Source organism: Egretta garzetta, unplaced genomic scaffold (assembly GCF_000687185.1).
Source record: "Egretta garzetta isolate BGI_Z169 unplaced genomic scaffold, ASM68718v1 scaffold18, whole genome shotgun sequence".
Classification (NCBI taxonomy): domain Eukaryota; kingdom Metazoa; phylum Chordata; class Aves; order Pelecaniformes; family Ardeidae; genus Egretta; species Egretta garzetta.
In genome coordinates this window covers 2,561,737-2,581,402 of record NW_009260616.1, presented here as the reverse complement: position 1 = coordinate 2,581,402, position 19,666 = coordinate 2,561,737, and the positions used below count along the sequence as shown (strand labels likewise).

Genomic DNA, 19,666 nt, shown 5'->3' with positions numbered 1-19,666 from the left:
TTAAAAGCTGGGAGGAAAAGGAGACATCCTGACAATTTCAAACAGGCTGGATAACCAAGAAGAATTCCTCAGATGATTTAGAGGGAGCGACTTGCTTCCTTCTGAAGTCTAATATATCACTGCTACCCAGATTCCTGGCTGTAGACTGAAAACGTGCCACGACAAGAAACGTAAAGGTACCGAGCAAGTAAAATGAAAATAATTAAACACAGAAAATCATTCTGTTAAAACACTCACCCAAACCTCAGCAGTGATTCAGAGCTGTTTTCCTGAGGGCAAGTTACTGTTCCTTTTTAAAAACAACAGCAACAGCTTGACTCATGCTGGGGCAATATTAATATTACTGGAATGTCAATTTGCATATTGCTGTGTTTAACAGCTTGGGAAATGCTTTCTGATTCAGAAATGTACTCCCAGCATCATTAACAGTTAAGTTTTTTCAGATAAACCAATTCACTAACAAGATGCAATATCCTTTTTCTTGCGAGAATTTTCTTGCTTGCCTTTAAATGGTTTGTAAGATGGGCTGGGGAACATCTGGTTTCATTCTGAATGAATATGCAAAAAGTAATCAGTGAAGCTTATTCCTATTTAAATGACAACTGATGGTAATTTACTTTGGCACAGAGTCGCTCCTTGGGAAAGACTCTGCACATGCTTGCTTGCTGTCGCCTGCTTTGCTATCTGTTTATGGGTTATACCTGCCGAGATGGAAGCCTAAACACATGCAGTACTGAGGTTGTGTCCACACTGCCTGTTTAGCCCAGGGTCTGAACCTGGAGCTCTATCTACACTGTTAAACCCCAGCCCAGGGAATGGGGCTCTCGTTTTGGAAGCCAAAGGTTAAGAGAGAAGCTAAGAGGTGAGGGCGAATTTACGCTTCGACAGTTATTCACCTATACTCAGCCACACCTACACCGAGGTTAATTTTCATCAGCTCACCACCCCTGAGGCCACCGCCCCACGCTGCTCCTCCGGTTGGGTGCCCCACAGCGAGTGTTGGTGATGCGCCGGTTGGTGATGCGCCGAGGCAAGGATCGCCGAGTGACTCACCCGAGAGCCCCAGGACACCTCGCACCTACCTGGCTGGGCAGAGACGGGAGGCAGAAGGCAACTCCAAGTGCCTGGAGGCCACGCCAGCCGAAGACCAGGTGCCAGGTTTAACTGCGGCACATGTACAGCTCCCCAGCAGCCCCTTCTTCTGCCTTCCTATCTTTCTCCTGTCAGCCTTTTGCTCATTTCCATACAAACCTAGAGAGACCGGCTATTAGGGCTACCGGTATTTTTTGTTCCTTTGAACTGTGCAGTAGGATAAAACCATGCAGTGACTCTGTCCCGGCTCGTGCCTGTACCTGCTCCTGCCTCTTCCAACCCAGGGGCAGCTCCCGCGGGCTCTCGCCGCGTGCGGACGCTCAGTGCAGATGGGCACAGGGGGATGCTGTAAAACAAGTCTCGTTTGTGATCCCCAGCTATCATACTGATATGCCTCTCTGCCATTTAAAATCATGTCATTTCAGGCCCTGAGGACATTAACATAAAAGCTGGGTTGTGTTCCAGCCCAGCTTGCAAGCACAGTCTGATTCTAGACGGCATTTTGAGCTCACTTGAGAAACACAAACTCTTCCAGAAGGGGACTCAGGGCAGGAAAGTACAGCGCTATAGAGTCAAGAGGAAGGGACTTGCATAAGCAATGTCCTTCTGGTGGCTTCTTCCAGTTGTAAAGGTAATGAGATGGGATGACATCCCTGCGGGCATGCTCTCCATGAAGAAACTGAGTACTTACAAGCTTGCTGGGGGTAAAATTTCATACCCTATGGGCACCCTTCTGCAGGGTAGCACCCCACATTCCTATGTATAGATCAACCACCTTTGCTGGGTGGTTTCCAGGATTCATGCAGATATTACTGTGTGCTTTGCCATCCCTGAATTAATTCTGTGCCCTGGAAGCAGCTGTGAAATCCATCTTCCCAACACGCACACCAGCGCTTGCCAGCCTCCTGTCTGACTGGACGACTGCAGGAAGCGATAAGGAACACATTATTCCCTTAGCATGATGTGCTGAAATAAAAGGCTAAGGCTTCCCAAAATGACTAGTGATTTTGGCTGTCTCCATTTTTGGCTGTCCAATCTGATTTTTTTTTTTTTTTTTTCTTTCAGAAAAAGCCTGCGGATCAGCTCCCCTTCCTGCCCTTGCATCATTCTCCCTTCTTTGGGGTGGCTAATGGTTGGTGAGACAAAGGCTGAACTAATCAAGCAAAAATTCAGTTTTGGAAACTGGAACATGATTTTTAATCTTGCATAGGCAGTGATACATCTTTCTTATGCTTAGCAATCCCAACATATATGTGCTGATTCATATGGAGGACTAAATAACAGTACTTCTAAAAGCTGGCAATACTCTGAAAGAACACCACAGAAGAAGCTGAGAGAAAAATACAGATACCATCCTGTGAAAAAAAAAACCTATTTCATAATAATTCGTAAGTGCTACTTATCCAATTACTAACAATTCATTTTCTCACGATGGACTTCTTTTGCTCATTTATAAGGCCTGATAAGACCAAAGTACAAGACAGTGTATTTTCAAATTGCTCTGGGCATACCAGAACCACAGACTCCTTAGAGAAGAGAAATAAATTTAACAAAAAAAAAGTTTTTCATTTTTAGTTTTACTAAAACCTTTTTAGTTTTTATTAAAACCTGCCTTACTGCTTAATTGTGCCAAGCAACAGGCTGTGCAGAGACAAGACTGAAGTTTTACTCTGTTTGTGAGAAAATCAGCATTTCCTTTAGAGAAGTCAACAAGTAAGTTTCTTTAGGAAACTTTGATTACTGTGTTACAAGAACTGAAAATAACAGCTCACTACAGATTTAGTAATTTGTTCTCAAATCTGTCAAAGCACTAACTTTACACCTTCCCAGGAACAGTCTGGCTAATGAACAAAGTGTTTCTATTTAAAAGATTGATATGATGAAAGACAAGCAAGGCCGTTCTTCCTCAGAAAAGGAAAATCACTTTTTGGAAAATGATTCATCTGCAAGTTCATTTTTAAATGTAGTTCATGTGCAGATTTGGTGCAGCTTTTCCCATGATTTTTTTAAACTTCTATTTTGGAAGGGTAAGAGGGGCATAAATACAGAATTTAATTTCTTCCTTCCACTTATTTTGTAAGTGGTTTTTTTTTTGTTTTGTTTTTTAATTGGGATCTTGGAGAGGTATAAAATGGCAAGAAAAGAAATAAATTCCCTTGCCGGTGCAGTTTTGTTCTGGACCTGATTAGTTTTATAAGAAGCTCCAGAGCCTTATAAATGAGGAACTCCCAATATTCAGACAAATGTCCCCAAATAACCCTACCAATATTAATATCATAGTCATGCTAGAGATCCCTATATAGTTACGGAGAGAGACAGGTTTTTCCAGAAAGCATTCTGAATTCAATTAAGTTAAGAGAGGTATGGTAAATGAGGAAAAGACTGACATAGTCATTTCAGGAATATGCAGTTCTGTTCAAGCAAGCATCTATAACTGTTCTTACTAGGGTGTGCTTCACTGCCTAACAAAAGTTTGAAGAGCGGACAGAAGCAGAAGATGGAGGGAAGCACAGAAGATGAGATGAGGGCCACCAGTCAGTTCTGGCCTAACCTGTCGCTTCAGAAGAATGTATCAATTTTCATAATTAAAATAAAATTGAGACACACAAACATCATCTTTGCATTGTGCAGACTGTAATTTTTCAGTTTCTCCTAACTCTCTAGGTCTCTCTAGTAATACCTACCGAAATAAGGCACATTCCAATCTGCTCTTGGACCATACTCTTCCCCACTGAAAACTGATGCTGCAGTGCAGTGGGGAAAAACTTCCTGCCATCATTTACTTTGGCCTCAGGCATTAAAAAAAAAAGAATAAAAAAAAGAACAAAGTTCTTTAATCCTCAGTTACAGAAAGACTATTTTTTCTACATCTTACTACTTCAGGTGTAAGATAAGTAAGAAAATGAGAATAGACAAATTGATTCTGAACAAATGTATCTCCATAAAGCAATATATGGGCCCTGCTGCAAGGGGCCTTTTTTTATTTCTTTGGTTCCCTAAAGTATGTTATTTCAAAGGGCATAATAACTGTGGAGTAGACATGACCATGCACAGTTGTTGCACATATTCATTTGCCTGGAATACACAATAGACATTTCCATTAACTTTTAGATGAAAACTATTTACACAGCCCAGTTGAGTTATGATTTATAAGCAAGCTCCGTTCTTTTTTCCTAACTCATTACACTAGCTCAAATCCCTACTTTCATTTTATTGATTAATTTTGTCTGAAATTCCAGCTCTCCAAATATCAACTCCCTCTGAAGGGGGCAGTTTTACATCAACCTTTAAAGACTAACTTAAGACTCAAGATTCCACAAGTAAAAAATGAAATTTGGGAATTAAAAAAAAAAAAAATCCACCCGGCCTGTTAATAACTGTACGAGCATTCTGTAGCTGCAGATAGAGGTTATTAAAACCTTGCTCAGACTGCCTCGCTGACTCAGTAATTAAAACTCCACCCCAACCCACAGCAGTTTTCTTAGCACAATCCGAGCCCAGCAAGCCCAGCAAGTGTTGGCAAAAGCATTCCTGGAGAGTGCAGGGGCCTGGCTACTGGTGTCTGGGCATCTCTCTGCTGCTGTGTGGAGGTTAAAAAACTCAAACATGTTTTTTTCCTGCCTGAAAAGGGGAAATTTCTTAGGGAAAAAAAAATAGAGAGAACTTGATAATAGCTTATTCGCTCAGTGCTTCACAGCTATCCTGCTATTTAGTAGTTGAGAAGTATGCTCATTCCCAATATTTCTTAACAAAACTGGATGTCTTAGGATAATTGATTTTTTCTGGAAATAAAAGCTAACATCTGAGACTACTGAGAGAGGGGTTCTGGCTCCTGCTGACCCAAGGCTTCTTTTTATCACACGGTAGAAGAGAAGCACTACGTTACACACTTGAAAATCATACCCATATTAAAACCGTTTGAATATGGCTGTCAGTGAAGAGACTACCTTGGCATTGCTTCATATATGTACTAAATTGCGAGTATTTTTACAGGTTATTAATAATACTTAGCACTTCAAGTAATAATAAAAGAAAAAGTCTTTGATTATAATTGGAATATGATGTCATTAAATAGTTAAGGACCATTTTTTATTATGAAATATAGAAACTGCCACTAATGGTTTAAAATAACAGATATGACAGGATATCAAACATACCAGAAAAGAATAAAATATCAAAACAATCACAGTGGGTGGTCTTGTTCAGTAGCAAATAGACTTTTTTTCCCTGATACATTTTCTGCCTTATATTTTGTTTCCCTTTGCTTAAGAAAATGAAAGCACCAAAAAACAGTTCGGGACCTAACACTGATTTTAGCTTCAGAGAATCTCCCCTTGGAGACACATCTCTGTTCATGTAACATCAATAAATCCCAATGGGGATTTTGTAATTTTATTGCAATAAGGAGGACGCTAAGATGCTTTTGCTATATTCCCTACTGTATTTGACATTACTACTATCCCTTCTAGAGAGAAAAAAAAAAAACTTTAAAAATTTGACCACAAGCAATGCACACCATTAGGGTCCATCACAGAAAGCCTTTACCAGCAAATGCTATAGAAAGAAAATTGTTTGGAGTTGTGCTGGTGAGTAATTAGGTGGCACTATGCCAAGTTACAACTAAACAGGAGAAAAAGGAGAACGTAAATCAGGAAACCTCCCCAGCCCATGGGTGTGCTGGAGCGTGGGCCTGCTGGGGAGCAGGACGGCAGAGCCACAGCTGGCTCCTCAGGCACGTGCCTTGCCAAGAGGCATGGGAGAGCCATGCCTGAGGATGTCCTTGGGAAGGCTGCTCGTCCTTGGGGACGCAGTAGGGAAAAAGCATCCTGAGGCAGCGAGGGTTCGGGGGATCATTGTCAGCTGCACGGGGGGAGGATGCTGCACCCATGGTTTGGTCTGGATTAGTCTGGTTTTTGGGACAGGGAGTCGCCAGTTCTGCTACAGATTTCCTACCTGACCATGGGTGCTTCGCATGTAAATAGAAGTGTTAAAGCTCCCACATATCAGAAGTCCTATGAGTGTAAATATACTAAGGTTTGTGAAGTGTCTCGGTACAGTGGTAACAACAGCTGTTTAAGTGGCTTACGAGGGCAAAGTGAGAAGGAGAGAGGTAGAACTGGATTTATGTAGGCTGGATAAAAGAACAAATAACTGCACTATGATGTTGCTCAGGCCACAAATGCGGAGATGAGAGAGAGCGGGAAAACTTCTCCTGGGGGCTGGAGAAACTAAGGAATATTTTCATCTTCTTTCTCTTGCTTTGTGCCTCTCCTGCCCCTTTGCAGCTCTTGCCTATGTAGGGTGTGCCCAGCGAGCTCCCCGGGGAGACTGACCACCTTGTGGTGGACGGGGAGCTGAAGGGAAGGGCGCAAGGTGTGTGCGTGCCACAGAAGACAGAGAGGTAATGGCAAGTTCAGTCTTGAGGTCTGGGGACAATTTCATAGCCCCGAGGACCACAGTCGTGGATGAATTCAAAGGAGGGACAAAGAATGTGACAGGGTTAGAACAACCGGCAGAGACTTTGCATGCTTTTTAAGGTCTGCTATGGGGCCAGGCGTGTCAGGGAACACCAGCATGAAAAAGAACAAGAAACCCTGTTCCTGTTTGATCTGTTGAGATACAGTAGAACTTCATATTTAATAAGCAAAATGAAAGACATTAGGAAATTAATGTCCTAACGAAGAGGAAAAGTTTTTATGTGTGAAACAGTCACTGTAAATCTCAGAACAATGTAACCAGGCTGGAGATGGGCAAGAAAAATGGAAAGTATTCCTTTCTGGCAAAGTACATTTACTCTTTCATGGGAAGACCAACATGAAAGATTTGTAGTAATGAGTTTTTTGAAGAAGTAGAAGAGAAATGATCCCCGTGACACTTCCTATAATGCTTTTCCAGTTCCTTATCTGTGCATTTCGTGTGGTTTGCAAAATGACTTAGTGTCTATATTAAAATGTCCTTTACCTTGTTTCTCAGAACCAAGAGCATTGTGCCAGGTCTCCATATGCAGGAATTTCACAGATAAAATCTCTTGCTACTATTATTTCAGAAAAAATAATCAGCTTGGAAGGCTCAGCCTTAGTCTGGCAGTATCACAGAGACACCTGGGATCTGTGGACGGTAATAATGTATAAAGTGGTTTCACAGCAGATAAGAATCAGGTTAGAATGAACGTGTTTACTAATGAAGAGAAAAAGTCCTGGGTTGCTAACTCTACCTAGAAAAACATGCAACATACATACCTAAGTATAAGACATCTGGAGTCCTATGTGAATAATAAAGACTGAAGAACAAAGAGACAGAGTGAGGAAGAAGATGGCACATCACTTTTACCTTTTCCTGAGCTTTCAGCTTGCAAGAAGTAATCCTCTTCTGAACATCAGCTGCCGAGGACTTGCTACTCATCTAAACAGGGCAGTGTCCCACGATCACCTGCCAGCCAAGAAACGTCCAGTTTTGTGTTCTCTGACCTTTTATTTCCCTGCACTGGGTGGGAGAGGCAGAGCTGATCCTGAACTAGGTAACTCTCTACCCACCTGAGATTTCCCCCGTGCGCAATGAATCCGCACCTGCTCTTTGTTGCAGCTCTCCTCTGCCGCTTACGGCTTTGCAGTTCTCCCCGGCGCTTCTTAAACATTAGGCAAGCCTTGGTCTTTAGAAACTGGGAAACTGAGGCAGAGATTCACTGCCATATCAAAGTGAACCAGATCTCAGCCCAGGCTTTGGTCACGATTCCCCCTTGTGTTCTCAGCTCATTTCTAGGGCTTCCTAACCAGCTCCTTTCACTACTTGCTTCCAATAACAGATCTGATGCGTACAGTACAAAAATCAAAGTGTGCTTTCTGCGAAAAACAATTCTACAGACTAACCTTAATAAAAGCTTGACATTTTGGAAGAACACACAAGAGAACTCTAAAGCTCCTTAATGAAAACCAGCACATACAGATTTGTGGAAACTATGCTGAAGGGAAGCTTTCTGCAGTGGTTGCCAGCCCTCGTTCTGCCAGGAATGTACCATACACAACTCTATTTTTGCTTGACTACAAACTGCTTCAATCCCAATTTCCAAATTAATTAAAAATCAAATCACAGAGTGACTCTTTATGAAGATCTCTGTCTAATCATCTACTTATTTTTGAATTCTGCTACAGAAGAAACCAATTAAACAGAGGAGAGAGATGAATAAACCCCCCAATTCCTATCATGTATTGCTTACACATGTGATCTATGCAAAGAATGATTTTTCCCTGCAAAGTCACGCTGATAAGTCCCCCCTGTGACGCAGGTAATCAATCTTTCTTCCAGAAGTTCCTTGTGGATTTTAACAGCTGTTTAAGAACTACAATACGAGGTTTAAACTAAATGTCCACCAACCTAATTCACACAGGTTTGCACTGAATCTTAGTGGAGTGGTAAAGTTTACAAACTTGTATTGATCCATCCTGCTGGCAGCAAGACCTTGGCTGCTGGAGGTGCAGGAGTAGGCCTGCACAGATGACGGCTTTCTACTCAGCAGGTAGCCTGGTTCTATTCAGCTGCTAATACACTGGTGCCTAGAGACATCTGAGGTGTCCTAAGGTCCTCCAGCACCTTAGTCCAGTTGTAAGCTGGGAAGGCATGGGTCTTCCGTAAGTCCTGTGCCACTTCTGCAAGACCTGTGTTTGGGTTCCCTGGGGCTCTCTATTACTGCTGGAGGCCTATAATTAGGCAACGAGTGCAACATGGCTGGGATTCAGCCTCAGATGCAGAAACATAACGTAAAGGCTCCCCAGTGGGAAGCACAGCCCCTGCAGACTGCAGCACTGCGTCCATGGGGCCAATGGTTCTGCAGAGGACAGCGTAGGCACTGCCGTTTGGGCAGCTGCACAGCCCTCCACTGACCCTGCCGGCTACCTCTTCATTGCCTGCAGTGGGAGTCATCTGAGTAATCCCAAATGATAGATAGCCAGAGTAGTTTCTGTACACTGTGGTTTCTGTATCCATTCCCGGTACTTATCTAATTCAAAATAGACCTCTGTGATTTTTGACATATAGCATCACCCTTACAACGTAGTTGTGAGTCAATTTTTATTTAAGGGAGAGGCTTGCAACTCAGTGTAAAAAATTAGCTTCTGCAAGCTATCCATTTCTCTGATACAGGTTTGGCAAGAAGAGATGCCAGGTTTTGAACTAAGCTACCAAGGGTGTAACATGCTACTTATAAACAGCGGAAGAGTCAGGTAATGATCTGCATGAGTTAATAAGCTTTCCAGTGGGACCTTTATTATTCTATGGACAAAACAAAATGTATCTGTTTAACCATCTTATATTAAAAATGTACAGAACAGATCAAAAGGAAACATGCATTCTCTTCATGGCAAAACAGCTGCTGACTTGTGCATGGCTTGTTTCCCTAGTGTTCCTTTCAGTCTTTTGATATTTCCCATTTAGCTCTTCCCCCCCAAGTCATGGGTGGACACTCCTATGTGTGCTGGGAAATAGAACAAAGGTGAAAAGAAATATTTCAAAGAACCAGAAGTCATATTAAATAAACCTTCTAGTCTAGAATTGTGGATATTAGATTATCTGTATAAATAATTGCTAGACATTCTTCAGGTATTATGTTATACTAGTCTGAGCTCCCATGTATTCGATGTAAAGGAGCCACAAACTACTTGATCATTAAGACTACAGCTTAGAGTTCTCTTCGATAAATTAAACTAAGTGAGCTTACATGTCTCTAAGATGCAATTGCCTAGGCAACTCTTTCAAACTTTCAGCATTTCTATGGAAGTAGAAAGATGAGAACTGAAGGTATTATTTCAGAACGGGTCCTACTAATGCTGCAACGAGAGACAGTGTTGCAAGTCTTGCTTGTGTATGGAAGATGTGCATTTGCTTTTGTCTTCCGCACAGAATTAGGTCTTCACACTCAGCACAAAATCTTCCATAAATCCCAAGCCCTTTTCAGCATCACTCATTGTTAAGAGTATTATCATACTATAAATGTGATCTATGTTGAGTGCTCACTGCTTTGCTTCTAAATCTGGCGTAGCATTTGGCTGTCTTTTCTCAGAGACCATGGAGGAAAAAATCATCTCCTCTCAATAACCTTTTCATGTGTTGGAGGAGAATTCCCTCAAGCCAGACAAGTCTGTCTGCTGAACACAGTTTTGTCTGGAATACAAACTGGTAATTTAGGTATTTTGGCTTTGGTTTTGAAAACACAGACTAGGATATGGCAATTCTCATTCTGTGGGGGACTCACTACAGAGGGAGGATGGGGTTGACAGGCCCTTAGCAGCTCATTCTGCTGTAAAAACAAGCTGCATTTTTTGGAAGAATTGGGGGTCCTAAGTGTGGGAGCTTTTGTGCCTTTTCTCTCTGGTACTGGAGGTACAATCCAGATCGGACTGTATCACGGTTCCATTCTCTGCTAATATCCCGAAATAGAAGAAATTAAAATAGCAACACCAGAAGGCGGTCACAAAACTGCAACTGAGGATTTTCTATACATCCTGATTTTTAATGGCCTCCCAGTCACATGCTCTATGTATTTAAATAGAATTATATATAGCTGCTATAGTTAAGTCTCTTCATCTGCAGTTTATACAGTTGCTAAATATTGTTAATAAAACAAATGTTACTTTTAAATCGCAATGTCACTTCTTCAGCAACCACATTTAAAGCATCATCATGACTTTTTGCAACCTATTGCACAGAAACAAGTTCTTTGATAGACTACTTCTAAGTACACAGGCTCGGGAAACTTAAAATAATTCACCATATTAAGAAGGCATTTGACATGCTTCTCTATGAAGAAAGTTCCTTCTGTTAGAATGAAACATAAACATGACCCGATAACTGATAACCAATTTTAAGAAATCATTGAATCGGAACTGTCATCCAAACCAAACAACTACTCTAGCTTATTGCTTTCAATAATTTGAAGTAATTATTGAATAATTTGAATAATTTCAGTGTAGAACATATCAGGTTAGGAGATTCAATTCCTTAAATTTATGAAGGACATATCACTGAACCATAAAAAGCAAATCCAGCAGAATTAACTGCAATAATGTTATCTTAATTTCCACATTCTGATAAATCTTTGGAAAGGGCTAAAAGGATTTTCACAGTCAAGACTCTCATGGAGTCCTTATGCAAACCCAGTTTACAGTTCTTCGCTGCTTCTGGATTAGGACATTAGAAATCTCAGTTAAATATGCAGATCTGCCAGAGATATGATTATGGGTAAGTCATTCAATGTCTTGGTCTTTTGGTTCCTTGGGTCTAACAGAAAAGCCAGTGCTTTTGTTATTTTGCCATTTGTTTATCTGGTCTGTGGGCTCCTTGTAGGCAGAGGCTGACTGTTATCATGTGCTTGCACAATACCTTAAAGAATTGGGTTTTGAGCTTTTTCCAGGCCTTGAGTATAATGTAATATAATCAATAACTAGGATTTTGCAGCAGTGTTAGTTACTGAAACTCCTTTTGAAAATGAAAATACACTTTCCATGCACAAAGAATTCTGGTTTTGGAGTACTTGGCAATTATGCTAAATGCTCTTTCCAGTTTTAACAAAAGGAATATTGTCAATATTCAGCTTTTGAAAGCAGCAGCTTTAGCTTTCTTTGAACTAGCTTTCTGTAATATCCTTATCAGCTTTGTGCCAAACACGCTGTTTAATATCAAAGGTAATCAGCTGAAGCAACCCCTGCTGTCTTCATGCAGAAGCACTTTGCAGTTTTTCACTGTTTTTATTTTTGGATGAATAACTTCTTATTCCTTTTATCCTCTAAGGTACTTTGAACACTATGCAAACATATGAAGAACTTGGCTCCACACATTAACTTTAGGTTTTCCTTTTAAAGAGGGATAGGCATTGGAGAATGCATCCGCAGTTCAGCATTCATTGTGATACTCAGAAACAAAGAGGTGCCATTCTTCAAAGTTGATATTTTTTTTCTATTTTTTTTAATACACAAGGAGTTGTTTACGAACAACAGTGGAAATAATGGGGCCTATCTTCTCCTATGAAGTTGTGTCTTGCACTTGGATTCACTGGATGTCTAATAGGGTCCAAAGTCTCACGGATCTTCCAGTAGCTGGGTCATTTGTGGCCAGGTTCTCCTGGATGGATACTCTGGTATCTAATGAATGGCAATTTTACACTGCAGTCTTTCTCTGAGCTGGTGGTGACAGACCCGTTTTTTCCTCTCCAGCCTGTTGAGGCCTTAATATCTCTGAGAAAACTAGGCCACACTGAAATGTGGCTGAGATTGCATTACTGATAGAGGTTTGCAGCAGGGGATGGGCAGAAATTCCTACTCACACAAGCCATGTGGTTGCATAAGAGTCAATGTTTAGGAAAACAGACTAAATGTTAAAGAATTAGCCCGTGTCCTGGTAGTTCCTCTGGCTAATATGATTGAGGCACTGGCCGAAGGAGCTCCAGAAGCAGCAACACAACCCAATTTCCAACGGCCAGTTTGGCTGATAACCAGGTACCCCCCAAGATGCTTAGGAGGGGCCATCAGCTGAAATCCCAGCGCTTGGCCCATGCTCCGGGTTTACAGGGAATTGCCATAGTTAGGCCAGCCCTGTGCCCTCCTGGTAGAAACAGAAACCGAACTTGGCCACCCAACCTCTAGCTTCTGATGTGCTGTGAAATGCCTGAGTGAGGCCAGTCATCGTCGAGAGTAGGTTGAAACGATGCAGTGAAAATCTGGCCTCACAACACTTCTGAAGCAAATGCCAGTAAAATCCATTCCAAGAAAAACAGAACAAAACAAAACCGCTCCATTCCTCTCCCTAGGAGAATGGAATGGCCTCTCTGCTCAGACTGCCTAAAAGGACGTACTTGTAAGGGAAAGTTTGGCTTGCTTGCTCCTTGGCTACCACACAGCCTAACTCCTACAGAGTGGCAAGTTACAGAAATTACACATCTTAACTATGTCATTGTACGAGTGGGTACATGTACCATCAGTGCGCACTGCAGAGTGGCCCCTTGCATCATTTTACAAAAGGGTTATAAATGATACACTGCCAATTAGTAATAAAAATGTACTTCCTCCATTTCAAAACACTTGTTTGTATGAGGCAATGACCATCAAATATGGTAGCCAAGGACTCTGAAAACTATCAGAAGAAAATGAAGCTTTATGCCAACATTTTGCTATCATATGTTAAAAATATATTGTGTCTGTCTGTGACTTTAACAGTCTACTCGGCAAAAGCATGTGGTTATGTGCTGGCCCAACTTCATTTTGCTTTTTGCATCTCTTTTAAATGCTTTCACATAGACCACCACATAGAACATGTAAAAAACAAAATCCAGACACTTATTGTCAACTAAGACCATGCTTATCAAACATGAAATAGAAGTTTAACTGTTAGAAAAGAGGCCCTTAACTACACTATCCCATCTTACCTATCCCATTTTTTAATCACAAATGTTGATGACACGATAGAAAATGATCACCTCTGTTCTCCAGTGATTCCCAAACTGTTGATTCCAAACTACACACAGGTACTATCTAGCAAACTTTAAAAATGTTAATTGGTAAATCCCTTTGATTACAAGGTAACATGTGCTGACTTTTCAAATGTTTGCCTACAGCACATAAATAATACTGGGAAACCAGAAGTCCCTGAGACAGCTGTTTACACTGTCAGAAAAAAATCTGTTGAGTGGCTGATATGTGTGCAAACGCAGTACACAAAGTGGAATAGTTTTAGACTAAGATCATTTAAACACAGGATGGGAGGTGAAACAGTTGGCCAAGCAGCCTGACACTGTAGATTTTTGGAAACACCCTCTGAGCTTCTTTGGTGGATGATGAACATCTGTATGAAAACAAACCCTGCTACATGAGATTAAATTTGTTTGTATGTGTCCCCCACTGTCAGCCCTACTGGCCTACCCTTGGCTGCTTTTCAGAAAGTGAAATCAGGCATTGACTATGCTGCCGAAGAGGGTGTCAGCTGAAGGAATCATCTTCATAAGGCACTTCCATAATTCATCATAAAAAATAAAAATGGTCAGGTTCTATTACTGAACATGAAGATCTTTCTATATTATTATCCATATCAATTAGTTGCTTAAAACAAAATTCCCTTTTCCCCAAAACTGATGGATAAAATTAAAATCTCTAGCTGAGATAAGAGTACGAGTTATTTCTCATTGGTGGCTTGGGTATGGAACCAGATACCTGATCTCTTAAATAAGCGAACCTCCTACTGCCAGCCACATACAGAACCTGTTTCTGATATTAAAGAGTTAGGAGACTCTTGATCTTAACACCATGATCTCATGAGGTACAAAGAGATCTAGTTCTGAAAACTAGAGTACAAAATACAATTATTTATTAGTTATAACCCTTCATTTTTTTTCCTAAGTAGCCAGAAAATACACAAAAAATAGTGCCAATGTACTGTAAAGAATTGCTAAGCAAGATTTCCTTGAAAAGAACTGCATTGCTTTCACAGACTGTATGGCACTGTGGGATGTTATAACAATATAAAGGCAGTAATTTCAGAAGACATATGGGAAACAGTTATGGACTTATTCCTCCTGCATAATGCAGTCTACAGCCAGTGCAACCTTTATATGCCACTCTGTCATGAGCTGTCAGCAAATATGCACTATTATGTGGCCTCATGTTATAGAATATAATGATGTGAAGGAGCAGAAATGGAGGCCCTTTGTGGGCTTCCCCCCAAATGCTTCCTGAGCCCAGAGAGCCTCTGGGAGAGCAGCACCGCATCCCCTGGTGTGGCCGGAGGGCAAGCTGGAAGCGCCAATCTGTGCAGTACATGGGTAAATCCGTTTAAACTATCTGTTTGACACATTACACTTCTTTCAAAAGTCCTCCTTGAGGCAATGGTAGAAGTCAAAAAGCAAAGACTTGAAATTCAGAAAACCCCATCAGAGTGAAATCTCTGTCCTCTGTGAGATTACATATGCTGCTCTGCTCTACTCTGTCTCCCCCCTTGCTCTCTCTTCTCATCACCTGGCTCCCCAACCACTCTGATTAATCTTTGACTCACACACACGCCCTTGTACACCTCTGCTTTTATGCCAGATTTTCCTTCCCCCATCTCCTCTGCTGCTTGTGGGGGGAGCAGTGGTCATCCAAGACTTGGTGTTCAGTGATAAAGATGTACCAGAGATCCAGGTCAAATGACGGAAGAAGAAGTCTTATTTAATCCCAGCAATGACTTGTGGCTGGAGGAGTTCAGTACAGGCCAAATCCGTGGAAAATATGACAGTCTTTGCAGACTGAGGACCACAACCCATACATTTGGGTAAGGATTCACAGGTGCAGCGAAAGACTGGGTTCCTGTTGGGAGAGTGAGCTCTCTGCCAAGTATCAAGTCTCTGCATAAGAACACTAACAGTTGTGCTGTCATATCTGTGATGAGCTAAAGGCTAAATCTAAAACTATTTTTAAATTCAAATTTAAATCTACCTCTAAATATGAAGATCTGATGATCTAAAGCAAGACAAGATTGGTAAGAAGAGACGACTGGAACAACTAACATAGCCAAGAGTAGACAAACTCTCTTGAGTTTTAACCTCACAGGCTGATGTAAAAGAAAAAAGAAAGTTTTTTTCTCATCAAGGTAGCCCTCACTGTAGGGGTAGCAACTGAGATACCTATTACATAGCAATTATAACAACTGAGCTATATTGTAGACTCAAAGTTGAAACTTTAATCAGAATTTACTAGAGATGGCATTTATGTTCTTCAAAGAAGTGCACAATGCAAGACTATTAAAATGATATATTCCCTTGTAATAGTGCAATATCATATGTTTCAAAATTTCCACATTTTTTATAGGTATTCTAAAGTTTTACTAAAGGTCTTTAAAATATTTACTGGGTAGTATTTTGGTATTCTTCTGGCGGTAAAGACAGACATCTCAAATAAAAAGAATGACGTAAAAAGAAATTATACGGGTTACAAATGTAACTTCCAGGAAAATGAAGGCACTCCCTTCCTGCTCCCACTCCTCAGGCCTAAAAGACCTTAGAAAATAAATGCATAAAAATAGTTATATAGGATCAGCCCTGATTCTCTACCCGGTTCTGTATCCCATCTCTGGCAATAGTCATGCCCCAGATGTCACAGAAGATGGTGGAAGTCTTGAAGCCCCTAATAATCAAAGACAGTCCTCAGCCTTGAAGTATATAATTTTCTATCCTGTCCCCTTATTTTCTTTTTTAATTGGTCCTTTCAGTTTATAGCATTTTCCTGTATTTTCAGAAGGCTAGAGAAGAATGACTGAAGGAGGAAAAAAGCTTCTGCAATGAGTTGTTAAAATGGAAGTTACCACAGAACTGTAAAAAACTGGAGAACCGAAAGGTTTCCTAAATTGGGGGCTACATTATGTAGCAGAGGCACCATAAGCTGGACAGAAATTCGAGCACAGGAATAAGGCAGGCAGCCTGTAGGTGCAATTGAAAGCAGGCTTTGAAAACCTGAGACTCTCTGCAGGAGAAGGAGAAGGGGTTTGTTTCTCTGGGCATTGGATAAGGGTACACGATCTCCCAGAAATATGGCATCCACTGCTACTCCATATATAGGATTGTTTTCAGCCTGTACATATATGTATGCATATATAGGAAGATATATATACTCTCTTAAATATGCGTTGTACATTCAAGACACTGAACAATCAGCAACACATTTGCAGTTTATCACAAAAGTCAGTAACTGTTCCTGAGCTGGGAAAAAAGAGATTAAAGTCTTATTTAGGACCAAGTGAGAGTTCCCTGTGCATACAGATTTATGCAAGGCTTTCGGGGAATTTAGGGTTATCTTTAGCATTTCTGTTTTAATTTTGCATTCTAAAAAATATGTGACAATGATCAGAACTGGCAGCCAGGCTAGTAATTTGACATACGTTAAGGAGCGATGTGATAAAAGGAAAGCTCTGATGTCAAATGTTACAGAAATCTTGGTGTACTGCAGCTTATGAAATGAATCACAACTGTATTTGCAATTCATATTCCTTCAAGTCCTTCATGGAATGATACATTATTTTAACTGCATATAGCTGTTGAAAGCAAAGAAAATCCTATCTTCTCAACATGTTTTTGACCTGATCCTGAGATCCAATAGCTCAAGATAGCATTAGTACTTTCAAGAACCATTTAAAGAATTTCCTTGTGTAAAGGAAAATGTAACCTTGCGAATAACAAGTAAATTATGGAGTATTCATATTATGGGAGTAAAGCTTTTTTTGTATATCACTGTTCTCATAAACTAGGTACTTTGCTACATAAGCTACCCCTAACTATATAAAACCAGGAAAGATACATATAAACTGTTCCTCCATTTAACAGAATGGCACTTTGAAAGAAAACCATGCAAATAAAATAACTAATTATTGTGCTTTTCAGTGCCCCAGTTCAATAAAAAGCAGTCACACAAATCTTTTAAGATTTCAGAGTGGTTTGGTTGCTTTAAATGATGCATGTCTTGAAACTCAAATGAAGTAGTGATGCATTTTTAATTGCACAATTAAAATAATTTTTCATGGTTTCTAAATGGATTAGTTCTAAAATTACTCGTCTACTGAAAAAACATTTCTGCAGAGCAGTTATCCAATATCGCGTTTCTAGACAATGCCTTCTTTGTCATCTTGTCCTGTTTCTCGTCCTCCTTCAAATGTTTACTGAACACGGTTGCCTTTTTGAAACTATTCACTGAAAAGAATTTATCCTTCTCTTTAGTAAACATCAAACCCTTTCCCTTAGTAAACCTGCAGCAAAAGTCCCGTTATATATAAACAAAATTTAGCTCCAGTACACAATGCAACACTTGGGGTGTTTGAAATCAAGAACACATTCCATTTTTTGTGCCTTAAGTCTATTTATAACACAATTCTCTTGGAATAGAAGGAGATACAGTGTTTTTAGGAATTTATTGTAATTCAGACCTACAAATGGATGGAAGAACATGGCTGAAACTCAGCCTTGGAGAAATGGATAGGATTGATAAGCAGTTACTTCAGTTTATTTTCTGTAACAACTTTCTTCACCGAACAAGCTTTGTTTCACTTAGTGGAGCTTTTTTCCCTAAATTACACTAACAAAAGTTAACTCTGTGCTTTAAGAAAAGATTTACTATGATGTACACCTCTGATTTTTTTCCTATTTCAAAGCAAAAAAAGGGAGATTTTGTCTCCCTGATATATTAAGTCCAGTGCTCTCAGAGAAGAGTGTGTCTGAAGCACAGTGGCTAAACTCTTCTTCTGCCTGAAATCTATAGCGGCAAAAGGAAGATAGAACCTAGAAACTGGAATTTTGAATTTTCAGTGGTTCTGATATGAAAGAAAGCCTTACAAAAATTCTGGAAACTGGAAAACCGCCTCCCCCAAAATGTATTAGAAGGTCCGTCATCGTATGCTGTTTCAGAAATGAACTCTGTTCCTTGCTAGCCACAGTGACTGGGTGAAATTATTAGTGCCTACCCTGAAGCTACACATTTCTTGTGAGGAACACAGAGAGGGGTTGGTCTTTCAGAAGAAACCAGTTACTGCCAATCACATATAAATATATCAAAAAAAATACACTCACAGGTTAGCAGATTCAGCAAATTATTTATCTGATGATTGCTTTAGTTATATTTGTGTCCCTTATCTATTTCGATAGTGAGGTCTCCAGAACATAAATTACATTTTATTCTGTATCAATAAGGTATTCATGTAACGAGTGATCAACACTCACAATGACAAAATATAAAGTGAATGAAAACCAGTAAGTCAGTAAGAGGACTCCAGGGAATGCTGTTCCCCTTTGAATGCATGAGAAAGAAACAGCTTCATGAAAACTGGTACTTACAATCTAATAATGTGATTAAGATAGTGCTGCACAATATTTCTCAATGGTATGGTACTTGAACAAGTCTTTTCCCTCTGTTCTGCCCTGGTTTGACAAAAAGCTTGATGAAATATGTTGGAGCTTTCTGGCTGTCTCTTAAATGTACTGAAACTGGCCAGCAGGTTCAAAAGTTGCTGGCTGGATTACTGACAGAGGGACACAGCAGGATTTCCTTAGGAAGTCAGGTTAATCTGACTGTTTAAGAAAATATCCAAAGTAATTTACATTTTCTTTTCAATTTGCATTATATGAAACCAAATAAAATGCTTGCAGAACTGAGCCTTTTTTCATCCTTTACATTTTTGCTCCCCTCCTCCCGTTCCAGACAAATAGTTTCAATTTCCCTTCTGAGCTTATTTTTTCTCAGATTGTCAACTTGGCAGTTTCCTATCCAAACTAATCCTTCAAAAATCACATTAAAGATATTTCTTACTTATTTTCCTACATAAGTTGGTGAAACATTAAAATGCAGTTTCAATACATATTTCCTCTGCTCATTTTAGTTGTACTGTAAAAGGTTCCACAAGCAAAATTTCTTTTGGGCTGGAACAGCTGACTTTCCTGTCATAAAATGCTAAAATACGGTTCAATATATGCTGACTTACACTATTTTCGATATAAGATTAATTTTCAGGTAGCACTTAATCACAAGGGTATTTACCAAAATACGGAAAAATTAACTTTCTTCAGCCATGTTACTATCGT

The 19,666-nt window shown here is 40.1% G+C and overlaps 1 protein-coding gene across 1 annotated transcript in view; it reads right to left on the bottom strand.

The window, feature by feature from the left end:
• Positions 1-19,666, bottom strand: part of NT5DC1 (5'-nucleotidase domain containing 1) — a 155,535-nt gene that overhangs the window by 27,677 nt on the left and 108,192 nt on the right. The window lies entirely within an intron of this gene.